The sequence below is a fragment of the Desmodus rotundus genome, chromosome 13, assembly GCF_022682495.2.
Source record: "Desmodus rotundus isolate HL8 chromosome 13, HLdesRot8A.1, whole genome shotgun sequence".
In the NCBI taxonomy this organism is placed as follows: Eukaryota; Metazoa; Chordata; class Mammalia; order Chiroptera; family Phyllostomidae; genus Desmodus; species Desmodus rotundus.
Genome location: NC_071399.1, coordinates 15,583,115 through 15,596,642, shown reverse-complemented (window position 1 = coordinate 15,596,642; position 13,528 = coordinate 15,583,115). Strand labels below are relative to the sequence as shown.

Sequence of the window (13,528 nt, the reverse complement as noted above, 5' to 3'; positions counted from 1 at the left end):
TCAAAAGAACATCTCTAACGGGCCATTGGAACACAGAAGCTACAAATAGTGAGTGTGTGCAAACACAGAACACTAAGCTAGGGGCTGGCCTAGGAAGCTGCTAATACTTAAGGCTGGACTTGGAGGAATGAGTAGGATCGGCCTTCCTGGCCTGGTGACGTGGTGTATTATGAGGGCTCTTTTTTTTTTTTAAAGTTAAAAATACTTCCTTTATTACTTAAGGGCAATACAGCTACTTCTAAGTTCAACTGTTTGTGTGTCTCTATATTGGTCAAGATGTTATGCCTGTGATGTGAAAGACAATCACTTCCAAGTGTCATCAGAGAGCAGCTCTCTGTGGGTGTCGTCATTTGTGTCATGCCTACTTCCCATTTCACAAACAGTTGACAAACTGCCTTAGGAAATGAATAAGTTCGCCCCGGCCCCAGAGTAAGCATATACCTAATGCTCTTCCATACCTTACTGTGCCAGAAGCAACAAAGTTCTGAAGGAGACACAGTGAAAGCTATCACAAGTGGCCCCGCTTATAGTTTTATCATGTTCATTAACAAGGTATATTACAATGGAGCCCTAATTTGCATTACAACTGATCATTACAAAATACTGCACATTCTCCTGAGGACACATGTGATTCTCAAGATGCAAGGTCCCTCTCAGAACAGTCTCCCCACTGGTAGACTAGCAAGTGGAGAGCTCACCACTGGGGCAAGGAGCTGCTTCCTGTACTCCAGCCACGTGCTTGCAACAGGGCTCTGCAAGGCCAGCCCTGATGATAAGCGCACATAATTCTGAGACAGTCTTCATGACAACTCTGGTAGAATTAGAAGATTGCGTGACTTAATCTTACTGGAGTTAGTACATTAGTGTTCTTACGTGCTGTGAGAATTACCTTCTATTATTCACTTTAGCTCAAGGCAGAGTAAAGAATTTGGGCAAAAATTATAACCAGATTATGACCAATTCTCTAAGATAAGGAAACAAAGCAATTGCTGAGGTAACAAAGATGCAATGAGTCTTGTCATATGTAGTATGAGGTTTTAACAAAGATGTCTTTAAATGCATAGATGAGCTCCCAAGAAAGAGAATGGAATTCTCATGTCCCCAAAATGAAAAGTTTGAAACAACACCCCCCCCCACACACACACACACCGTTGCCTGACAACCCATGCTGACATGGTACCTGCTGTGAGGGAGAGGATGGAAGAATGAGGATTCTGTAACGTGGTCATTTTAGAGCAGAGTTGCTCCAATTCTCCTGTGCACGTGAATCACCTGGGTTCTTGTTAAGAGGAAGGCTTGAATTCTGTAGGTCTGGGTGGGCCTGAACTTCTGCATTTCTAACAGCCTCCAAGATGCTGTTGATGCTGCTGGCCAGGGACCACACTTAGGATCTCCACAACATTAGGTTTTTAAGTAACCATTTAGCCTGAGTATTGGACCTTACAAAGGCTTTGCGCCTGATAGAGATAGGGAGCTGGAAACTGAAATTCCTCCATTCAGCTGGGACCCTCATGTTGCTGACTCTTCTGTTAAAAGACAGACTAGAAAAAATCCACCAGTCAGTACCAAGATATTAAAGAAATGTGTTTGGTTTCTGAGTGAACCCTGGGTGAGGAAATAAATTCTCCCCTGAAAATAGGAATTCAGGGCCTCTACCTTGCATAAATGAGGGATACAAATTTACCTGTTGTGGTCTAGAAAACTCTATGTCAGGAATAACATAAAAACCTAGTACTGGGCCAGTGGTACCTGTAGAGTCCTTGGCAAAAATAGAAGCAGGCTATATTTGAAGGATGCTCTCAAAATCCATGCCGCGTGAGATTTTCTCTCTCTCACACACACACACACACAGTCTCCACTACAATACAAATCAAAAATTACAAACTACACAAGGAAATAACCCACTATTTGCAAGAATAAGCAGACAAAATAAAACGAAGAGCTAGACTTGACAGAATAGGCAATCTGAAGGAGAATATAAAAGAAATATTTGAAATGATTAGATACATACTACAAAAAAAAGCAAAAACTCCAACAAAAGACAAGGTATTATGGAAAATATGTATGTTTGAAAAACATTTTCTGGGACAAATAAATAACGTTAAGATAAAAATGCAATGTACAGTTTAACTGCAGATTAGCAAAGTTGAAGAGAGAATATGTGAATTGTAAAATAGGTCACTGTAACTTATAATTATGAACTAGGTATGCCCAGTTTGGCTATTATGAAGCCAGACAGGTAAACAGATAGAAAATATTAAAGGATGTTGAGAAAAATAGTAGAAAAGAAGGACCAAGATTTAACTGGAGTTTAACTTTCAGGAGAATGAGTAAGAATTTATATTTGAAGATATGGAGGCATATCCCAGGCAGAACAGAGAAAAATAAATCTATACTGATATACCTGTGTTGAAGCTACGGAACACACACACACACACACACACACGTTAAAAGCAACCAAAGGAAAAAGTGACAAAAAGAAAAAAACAGTGAAGGGAGGAGAGAAAATAAAGAACAGAGGAAGGAGGGGAGGGGAGAGAAGAGGAGCGGGGGAGGAAGAAAAAGACAAATCATAGAAAGGGACACAGCCTGACAAAAGGCTTCTCAGCAGCTGCAACAGACATGGGGAGATGCTGGAATGATATCTCCAAGTGTTGGGGAAACATCTTAATCTAGAATCTGTACAGGGCCAAACTACTGAACACAAGTAGAGATGAAATAAAGATATATTCAAAGGCCGAGCAAATGTGCTACTCGGACACCCTCGTGAGAAGGGTGTGCTTGAAGAAGGAAACTGAACCCATGTGGGAGAAGCGCCGAGAGCCAGATCAGTAACAACGTAACACTAGGTGGGCAAGAAAAGGGTAAGGGGAGCTGAGGGCATTTCTGGTGGAAGAAATTGTGGAAATGAACCCACGTTCTCCTTCCAGGAACTCTGCGCCCATCTATAGCGGATGGTTCCGGTGACTAAGTGCGAAATAAAGATATACGGGTAGATGCTCTCTCCCTCACTCTGTGTAGTATTTTTTCATAATACTTTTTACTATCTGACATTATACACTTTGTCTTATTTGTGTCCTGACTCTTTCCTTAGAATCTAAATTCCACGAGGGCAGGGACTTGACTGTATTCCCTGGCCTGGCACATACTTGGTGTTCTTGCATTACTGAACACAGAAAAGGGAGCCAGGTTATGGAGAAGGACTTCCAGTGTGTGGAGTTTAGACTTTCTTCTCAGTGGAACAGGTGGGATGTGGGGGGGATGTACCCAGCATCTTTGACCACCTGCCAGGTCCTGGGCTACACCTGACCCACGTTATTTTACCTGAGCTGTGGAATAACAAACACCATAGACCAGTGAGGAAAAAGTACTGGCCTTTCAGTCTGATTTAAAATGCCAGCTGAGCATTCTCATCTTGATTTATTGTTTACACATGTTACTGCCTATTTCTAAGGGAGATGCAGGCTGTGGTCGCATGTCCAGTGTAATATCCTCACTGGTCAATGGGAATCAAATCCGGCTCTGTGCTCTTGGGTCAGGCTTTCACACTCGGGACATATCCATGCTCGACACCACTGAACGATCTAGCAATTCAAGTTTTCTAACACCTGCCCGCATGGACCCCCCACCACAGGAACCCTGACATTCCGGTCCTAACAGTGAGTCACTGAAAATGAGAAGGCCCCAACTTGACTCGCAGCCAGCCCCACCTCCCTGTCAAAAGGCTTCCCCCTCCTCTGTGTTCTCAGCTGCACCCTCCCTAGGCCCCTCAGGCCCCACTGTCGCAGCCAGAGAGACTCTCTGGTTCTGATTATCAGCACTCGCCCTGCCCCCAACAGCAAGCCTGCTTTTATAGATGCACAATGACCAGAACAGTTTTCCTAGCGAATAGTGTGGGACACTGTGTTCTCATTCAACGTCCTAATAGCATGAGGGTAAACTTGTAAACACAGAACTCGGGGCAAAGAGCAAGTATGATTTCCCTCCCCCACTTACAGCCAACACAAAAATGGAGAAGACCTTTTGGAGGACGTGCTTAGTACTCTTCCAGCCACACAGAAAATCCTCTAGTTGTACATCTATAGGACAATAAGACAGAGAAAAATCCTGATTGAGAAGCACGCAAGGTGTGGCCTTGTGCCCCTGCCCACACCCCGGCATGCACACACAAGCGCACACACACACACCCCTTCTCCTTTTCTGATGGGTCACGTTTGCTGTCCCTCACATGCCTTCTCCAGTGCCTTCTCCACTTGCTTCCTTCCTGGAGTTGACACAAGCTCAAAACAACACAAATCCTTCCTTTCATCTTCTCTGCACCATCTTTCGCTCCTTTCCTACTCTCTCCCTCAACCCCTGTGAAAATGACCTCTGCTTCTACACATCCTAGTTATTTTCCTGACAGCCCCCAATAGTAGCCTGTTAGATAATAAACACCTTATCTAATGGTCTTTCCTTAGTCCTTCTAACATAGCTGTGGCTATGTTAACATAGCCGTGGCGTTCCTTGCTAACCCAGAGCTTTGTGCATAGTAGGTGCTCAATAATTGCGAGAAGGAAAGGAGGAGGAGAAAGACTGGTTTGGGAAATGATGTCAAGGCACACAGTATTCTTTCAAAGGAGTGAATCTCTGACTTTATGGACTTTGGAGAAATTTTCAAGGACCTGATTTCAGACCCACTTTGAGGATGTGAAATCAGGTTCTGTGATCTCATTGCTTCTAGGTTGACTCAGCTGGCTGAGCAAGTGTCCGCTTGCCTCTCACTAAGCATATTTGTATAAGAGGTCCTGCTGTCAGCTGAGGCCGCCTTTTCCTATATGTAATTCACCAGCCCTGTGATGCAGGTCAGCAGATTCTACCGTATTCAGAGAAGAAGGGAAATGTTAACTTGAATGTAATTCCGTGTCCTCAGAAAAGTGAGACTTTGGCAAGAAAACAGCCAATGTTTTCTCAGCCTGGAGGAGAGTGGATGGGAAAAGTAAACAGAAGAAAGACTCAGATTCTGATGACCTGTCCCCTTTATTTTGACAACATTAACCCACAAAATAATTTATGGACCCTACAGACAATTTTAATCAGCACAATAGTTACTACCGAAGGAGACAGCGTGGCTGAAGGATTGTTATGGAGAAGTGCATGGAGGGGGGTGGGGCTGGAAGCTTAACCTTTAGCGGTGTGGATGGTGATAGCAATTTCCAAGGACTCTTGGGTCTCTGGCCTGCGGTACTCCGTAAACCAGCAGCGGGATGCTCCCGGGGACGTTTGAGAAGGCCCCAAAGGAGGGAAGGATGGGGTGATGCTGCAGAGACTTTTCATTGCCCCTCAAAGGGCCCAGGATGAAGATGAGGTCAAGGGGAGGGGCACCTGCCATGCTGTTAAATGGACCAGAGGGGGCCCCAAGTGTGCTCCCTCCTGGCTCTCCCACCTACGATTTGGAGACGGAGGCTTTCTGCGCAGAGATAAAGCAGGAGTGCAGCCTGTGATAAGAACTGATTCTGTCCTGCCCTCGGCCATCCCCGTGTCGGTGAGAGTTTCCATTTAGAAGTGACCTCTCGTGAAAGCAGACGTGGTGCCTGCGACCCGGGGTGGAGTTTACAAACACACTGAAAAGGGGCTGACATGTATAGACGCCTCTGGTGATAGTAGTGGTTATATTTAGTCCTGAACTCAAGTTAAACATGGGGCTGCCTGCAATATGCATGGAGAGAGCACTAAGAACAAACAGCGGCACAGGGCCAGTAAAAATAAAAGAGCAAAGTGCAGACTCCAAAGAATAAATATGCACAAGCTCTGGCCAGAGATAGGATGGGTTAGGTGGAGCTGGTCACCAGGGCGAGGGCGAGGTCAAGGTCAGCACAAATGGGTCAATGGCCGAGGGGCTTTTCCATCCTTCCCATGGCACAGAGCAAGGAAAGTGAATCCTCAAAAAAAAACAAAAAACAAAACCTTCATCAACCACCTGCTCTTCAGCTGCATTCCACACAACACCCAAATATCCCTCAGCTTTAGAATTTTTCCAGCTCACCTTGCTAGCTTCCTGGGAAGATCCGAGGCTGAAAGACACCTTCTTTATTTCCCAAACACTGTTGACACAGTGACCCAACTGTTTGTCATGTCTTCTAAGAGATCAATTGAGCAAAGAACACACTTCTTTTTTTTCCAGGACTAGAGTTGATCCACTTTAAAGTTTAACAGCTAAAATCTCCTAAAACATTGAGCACCTTCAAGCAAATTAGAAAAAAGGGCCCCCTGTGGGAAGGCAGAGCTCTGAGGGCCCTCAGCTCGGTGGGAAGGTCAGCTGCATTCCTCACCCCACACCCCATCCCTGAACCGCCTGCTGGCCCTTCTGTCCGGGGCAGAACCTGCACGGTCTCCCCCCACAATGGAGCAGCTGCGCAATCAGGAAGGTTTATGTTCTTGATCCCTGAGCCTTTTCAACCTGCGTACGTGCTGTCTGTCATTCTCCGCCCTAGAACTCATCTGGTTCTCTTCTGCATGTACCAAGCTTTCTCTCTAATGTATGTAATTAGTGTGGTAACACACAAATTCGCAAAACACTGCAGTTTTTTGTTCACTACTCCAAGCTGTAAACGCCTTACAGGCAGCGAGGGATGGAGTTTATCTGTGCAAAATGCTTGACCCATAGTGGATATTCACTAAGTTTTGCTGGATGAATGAAGGAAAAGCAGTCTCACAGCACTTCTGAACTGGTTTTGAATCATGGATTTCTTTGAAATCTGATGGAAGCCAGGGACATTTCCCTTCCAAAATACTCATGTACAAACATACAAAATTTTGCATACGGTTTAAAAAGGATCACTAACCTCTAGTGGGAAGGGCTTTAGATTTTAAGCCAGGATGAAAAGCATGACTCCTTTAAAAAAAACAACAGGTAAAGTAGAAAAAGGAACTAGGAACTGACATGTACCAAGAACCTAAGGCTTTGACTTGTAATCTTCCTTAATCCTCAAGACAACCATTTAAAATAGACATTACTATCTCCATTCCACAGATGAGGAAAATAAAATTTAAATAGCTTTTCAACTGCAAAATATCAGACCAAGTGCTCAATCCAAGTCTGTTTTACTCCCAAACCCGTGTTCTTTCTGCTCTGTCATTCTGCCTCCAAGTATTACAGATTCTCAGGATTCCTTATACAGTCAACTCCTATTTACTGTGTTTTCATGAATGAGGCCCTCTAAAGAGCTATGATCCAAACCTAGCAAAAAAAGAAATATATTTTAAATATAGTCATCTATTTGGATGAGACAAGTGATTTCTATAGAGTTCTAGAGAAATGTATAAATTGATTTCTAAATGTATTTGCACATTATACTTTGCTTAGATTCTTAGACCAATAGATTTAACAAAATGAAACCGACTGCAGCTTGAACCTGAGTCTCAGCTTCTCACCTTTCTCCCTGAACAACATGAGCTTCTGCACCCGCTCCAGCTTCTCTACAAACTACCAGACCCTGGTATCATGCCATCACCCAGCCACGGGGTCTGGCCAGCCAGCAGTGCGGCCAGTGTCTGTGCAAGCACCAGGGGCTCAGGCACCCATGTCCCTCTCCACCAGCATACAGGGCAACAGGAGATCAGGGAGGCCTGGCTGCAGGGATGGCCGGGAGTGTGCCAGGCATAGGGGGTACTCAAAGTGAGAAGGAGATAAAGCAATGCCTGAATGACCACATGACCTCCACCCTGGAGAGGGTGAGGAGCCTGGAGGCTGACCATCAGGAACTGAAGTGCAAGGTCCAGGAACACCTGGAGGAGAAGGGACCCCGGTCAGAGACTGGGGGCATTATTTTAAGACCTTCGAAGACCTGAGGGCTCAGATCTTTGCAAATTCTGTGGACAGTGCCCACATCGTTCTACAGATTGACAATGTCCATCTTGCTGCTGATGACTTCAGGTCAAGTATGAGATAGAGCTGGCCATGTGCCAGTCTGTGGAGAGTGACATCAGTGAGCTCTGAGAAGTCACTGATGTCACCAATATCACCCGGCTACAGCTAAAGACAGAGATTGAGGCTCACAAGGAGGAACTTCTCTTCATGAAGAAGAACCACATGGGGGAGGTAAATGGTCTACTAAACCAGACTGCCAACCCTGGGTTGACCATGGATTTGGATGCCCCCAAATCTCAGGACCTTGGCAACAGCATGGCAGACATCTGGGCCCAGAATGACAAGCTGGCTCAGAATAACAGAGAGGAGCTGGACAAGTACTGGTCCCAGCAGACTGAAGAGAGCACCTGGGTGGTCACCTCGCAGACCGCTGAGATAGGAGCTGCTGAGATGACACTCACAGAGCTGAGATGTATGGTCTTGTCCTTGGAGATCGACCTGGACCCATGAGACACCTGCAGGCCGGCTTGGAGAACAGCCTGAGGGAGGTGGAGACGCGCTGAGCCATGCAGATGGAACAGCTCAACGGGATCTGCTGCACCTGGAGTCAGAGCTGGCCCAGACCCTGGCAGAGGGGCAATGCCAGGCCCAGGAGTACCAGCCCCTGCTGAACATCGAGGTCAAGCCACAGGCTGAGATTGCCACCTAGCCCTGCCTCCTGGAAGAAGGGGAGGACTTCAGTCTTGATGCCACTGGACAACAGCCACTCCACACACTCCATGCAAAAGACCTCCACCAAAGTTCTGAGGCTTTAAAGGCAGCAGAAGTGGGGCACCCCTTGGGGAACAGGAGGCCAATAAAAAGTTCAGAGATCATTTTTGTAAAAAATGAAACCAATATCTCAACTAAACAGAACCCCTTCCATGGGTGCAGAATGTTGTACTCCCTCCCCACGCCATCTGAGGAGAAAGCAAAACACAAGATTTTAGTGTCCACAGGCTCATTTCCATTTACACTGTGATTATGAATGCAAACTTGGGGGCCAGAGAGGCTCAAGGTCTCTTTTTTGCTGGTAGATAAGAAACCTCGGGCAAGTTATTTAATTTTAAAAGTCTCAAAGGCCCGCCCCGTCTATAAGTGAGAATAATCGTAATGCCTACTTCAGAGGGTTTATTGGCGGTCGTATAGACTGATGCATTTAAAACCCTTAGCACAAAGGGCTGGCATGTGGAAAACATCCATAAATTCTCAGCTATTCTTCTTCTTCTTCACCACCATTGTCTATGCCTCCGTAACTCTACAGTGAGCTGACATGAACAAATGACCTGGAGGTCAAATAGACCTGGAAGTTTCTTACAAAATTAAACATAAATTTACCATATGACTAGGTGTTTCCACTCCCAGTTGTCTACCTCCAAAACAATGAAAGCATATGTCCTCATTAATGCTCATATGCAAAGGTTCACGGCAATATTATTTGTAATAGCCCAAAACTGAAAACAGCCCAAAGGTCCATCAACACATCGATGCATATACAAACTGGTATATCATACAATAGAATATTATTCTACAGTAAAAAGCATGAACTATTGATACACAGTACCACTTGGATGAATCTCAAAATAAATACTCTGAGTGAAGGAAGCCATACAAAACCATGAACATGTAGTGTGTGATTATTTATATAAAATCCTAGGAAATTCAAACTATTCAGCGGTGCTACAGATCAGTTGTTGCTTGGGTCAGACCTCAGGGAAAGGAGGGAGCACAGGAAAACTTTGGGGGGGGGAGGAATATGCTCACTACACTGTGGTGATGATTTTCTGGGTGTACACACATGCCAGACTTCTCCAATTGTGTGTTTTCAATACATATGTGCAGCTCATTGTATGTCACATATCTGAATCAAGCTGATTACAGCCTTTCCAATGGCTTTCATTGCTTTCAGAATAGAAGCTACATTCTTTATGGTGTATTATGTATTGCTTTTTCTTTTTTTTGAAATCTCCCTTCTTACTAAATGGGCAATTCCTTCGGGGAAGAGACCATGTTTGTGTGGCTCACTATCGGATCCCAACACGGTTCCTGGTGCAAAGGCAAATTTTAATGAATAAATAAGGTCCATAAAATCATTAAGGCCAAAGAGTAGTGTGGAACATGCCTACTCTGCGGGGGGCCACAGGAGGCACAGTGGGATTTAACTGCCACAAAGCCTTCATGGGGTGGTGAAGCACAGGGTCTGGTGGGGAATGGCAAGAGTGTAAATAGTAGGAGGGACAAAAGCGGGCCTCCCTCCTCCTCCTTTTCAGAGTACCACATTACATTATCCAGCAGTATTATTGTCCAAGTGCTTTTGTATGTGCTTCTCCTGGGATTGCTCCCTTGGAAGAGGAAGGCACCTGCCTTGTGGGTACTTGGCCCTCTTTTGGGGCTTGAAAAAAACTCAATCCCTTAATTAAGAACCAAATGTAACCACTTTTAGACACCCTTGTTCTGGTGCCTCACTTTTTTCCCTCCCTCCAAGGCCCCATGAGAGAAGGGGGGCTGACCTGTAATCCAGCATCTCTTTTTAAAGTCAGCAGGAAGCACTTAAAGAGCCTGGCTTCATTTTCAAGGGAGAAGAGAGGAAGGGAAGCATCTGAAAAGGTACTGTTTACTTTTCGTTCAATGCTGAAGTCAAATAGAATGTGTTTGCTCTCCGCTGAATACCCAGGAATGAAAAGTTTGTATTTGAACCTCATGAATGGGACAGAGTAAATGTACCCTCTACCTCACGTCCATAGCAGTACATTTAGATAGTGCTTGAAGTTTACCAAGTACTTTCACAGACATTATCTCCCTCGATCCCCAGGGCAACCATAAGATGAAAGTGGGGATTATTATGATTTCCATATCACAGGTGACCCAGTGCCCTGGAGCTAGAGGCAGGGGCTCAACAGATGTTTCTTTAATGAGGTTACTAAGGTTAAGTGACTTGCCCAGAGTAGTCAGAATTGGGTTAATCAGTGTTTTCCCCCTGCCCCCTACCAATGATCCTTAAACACAGAGCAAAGCTCTACTACCATAACCCTCTGCTCCATGGATTTGGGTAGCCCTTGCTCACAGGCCCTGTTTTTGCAATGCTGCCCCTCCTCCCCCTTACACAGGAAGATAACAATAAGAGCAGGAAGAGGCATTGGTTACTGAGCACTCACAATGTGCCAGGTGATTTCATTAGCATCTCATTTAATCTTCACAACAATCCGAAGGAGTAGGTTATATCACCTCCCTGCAGATGATGAAAGGAAGGCTCAGCAAGATAAATTAACTTGCTCAAAGTCACAAGCTGTTCCAACAGCCTGCAAAAAAGATCTGAGATTCAAACCAGACCTTCTGGCTCCAAGGCCTGTTCTCTTTCCATTGTTCCTCGATGGCTTTGAACCTGAGAATTACCTTTGGGTCTGTCCTACCACCCACAACCCATTTGAGGCACCCAGCCCCCATACATATATACAAAGCCATAAGGGAATTACAAATTTTTTTAAACACTGACAGAAATCTCCAAAAGATTAATATTTGGTTGAGCCTTTCACTTTAGCAAAGCACTTCAGGGTTTCCTGTCTTCGGACAGACTGTCATTGTTAAACATTAGGGAAGGGCCAGTCTGGTATGAGATGAAATACCTAGTAATCCCCAAAGCAATGAACCCCAGCAGGCTCTCACATTGTAAAACAGGCCAAATAATGAGAAACACATTTATGTTGGCCAACCAGCACAAAGAGAAAGAGAAAAGAGAAAAGGAGATGTGGTCTTTTGTTCTGAGCAGCTGGCTTGCTGGCAACACCAGACAGAAAGAGTGAACAGAGGCAAGCTCTCCCCCATGGTCAGAGAACACAGGTAGGACAGATGGTTGGAGGGGTTTGCCTCATTAAAAAGGCTTTGAAAAGTTCGAGAGTTGGTCCTTAACAGAGACTGCAGTGGGAGGGTTCTCTAGGCAAAAGGTCCAGCCTTAACTCATACAGCGGCGTCTGGGATGTTGCCCAAGTCAACAAGGGGATAGGGGGTGAGGTCCTCTACCCTCCGGGACTCTGCTGGCTGCCTGGACTCAGAGTGAGAGTCTGCAATGGTCCTCACTGTCCATATACAATAGGCCATTATTTTAGGAATTGGAGCTTGTCAAGAAATACCCCAGCTAATTTTTCCATTTTCCTCAATACCTTATCAGCTATTTGTAATATTTTCCTGCAAAGCTTTGAAATTGCTAATAATTGCTGTTGTCATTATTAAACAATTACTTTATAACAATTATTAATAATTGTTGAAGCTAGCTGATGGGTATGTGGGGTATCATAATTTTTGAAAGGGTTTTTGTCTGCATTTGCATGATAAATAACATTTAAAATGCATTAGCATTCTACCTTAAAACTCAGGACTATCTCTCTCATTGCAAAAATAATTATTGTTAAAGTCTTAACTGTTTTACAAACATTGTTTATTGGATGTCGTACCTTTTCTTTCTTTAATTTATATTTTATTGTTTATGCTATTACAGTTGTCCTGACTTTTCCCCCTTTGGCACCTCTATGCAGTCCCCCCACTCCCTCGGGCAATCCCCACACCATTGTCCATGTCCATGGGTCATGTGCATATGTTCTTTAGCTACTCTATTCCCTGCGCTGTACTTTACATCCCCGTGACTATCCTGTTACTACCAATTTGTACTTCGTAATACTTTCATCTTTTTCACCCATCCTCCAACCCCCCTTCCCATCTGGCAACCATCAAAATGGTCTTTGTGATTCTGTTTCTGTTCTGCTTGTTTGTTGATGTTCCTTTTTAGAATCCATTGTTGATAGATATGTATTTATTGCCATTTTATTGTTCATCTTATTGGGGTTTTTTTCTCCTTCTTTAAGAAGGCCCTTTAACATTTCATATAATACTGGTTTGGTGATGATGAACTCTTTTAGCTTTTTCTTGTCTGGGAAGCTCTTTATCTGTCCTTCAATTCTAAATGACAGCTTTGCTGGTTAGAGTAATCTTGGTTGTAGGTCCTTGATTTTCATCACTTTGAATGTTTTTTTGCCAATCCCTTCTAGCCTAGAAAGTTTCTTCTGAGAAATCAGCTTTATGGAAGCTGTTAGTTTTATGGGAGCTCCCTTATAGGTAACTATCTGCTTTTCTTTTGCTGCTTTTAAGATTCTCTCTTTGTTTTTAACCTTTGGAATTTTAATTATGGTGTGTCTCAGAGTAGGCCTCTTTAGGTACATCTTGTTTGCGACTCTTTGAGCTTCTTGGACTTGTATGTCTATTTCCTTCACCAAGTTAGGGAAGTTTTTTCAAATAGGTTTCCAATTTCTTTCTCTTCTCCTTCTGGCACTCCCATGATGCAAATGGTAGTACACTTGAAGCTGTCCCAGATGCTCCTTACCCTATCCTTATTTTTTTGGATTATTTTTTCTTCTTGATGTTCTGATTGGTTGTTTTTCACTTCCTTGTATTCAAAATTGCTGATTTGGTTCTTTGCTTTATTCACTCCACTGTTTATCCACTGTAGCTATTATTATTGACCCCCAAATACGGATATACAAAGCCTCATTCTACCATCAAATTCAAAGGCAATGCACAAGTATATGGAACATGTAACTGCTGTAATCAGCAACATACACACATTTTTCACAGTAATGATGCAGAATTCAA

General features: G+C 44.1%; 1 pseudogene; it reads left to right on the top strand.

Annotated features, from left to right (window-relative positions):
• The first annotated feature begins 7,430 nt into the window (after nucleotides 1-7,430).
• Nucleotides 7,431-8,664, top strand: LOC139440508 (keratin, type I cytoskeletal 18 pseudogene; annotated as a pseudogene).
• The last annotated feature ends 4,864 nt before the right edge of the window (nucleotides 8,665-13,528 follow it).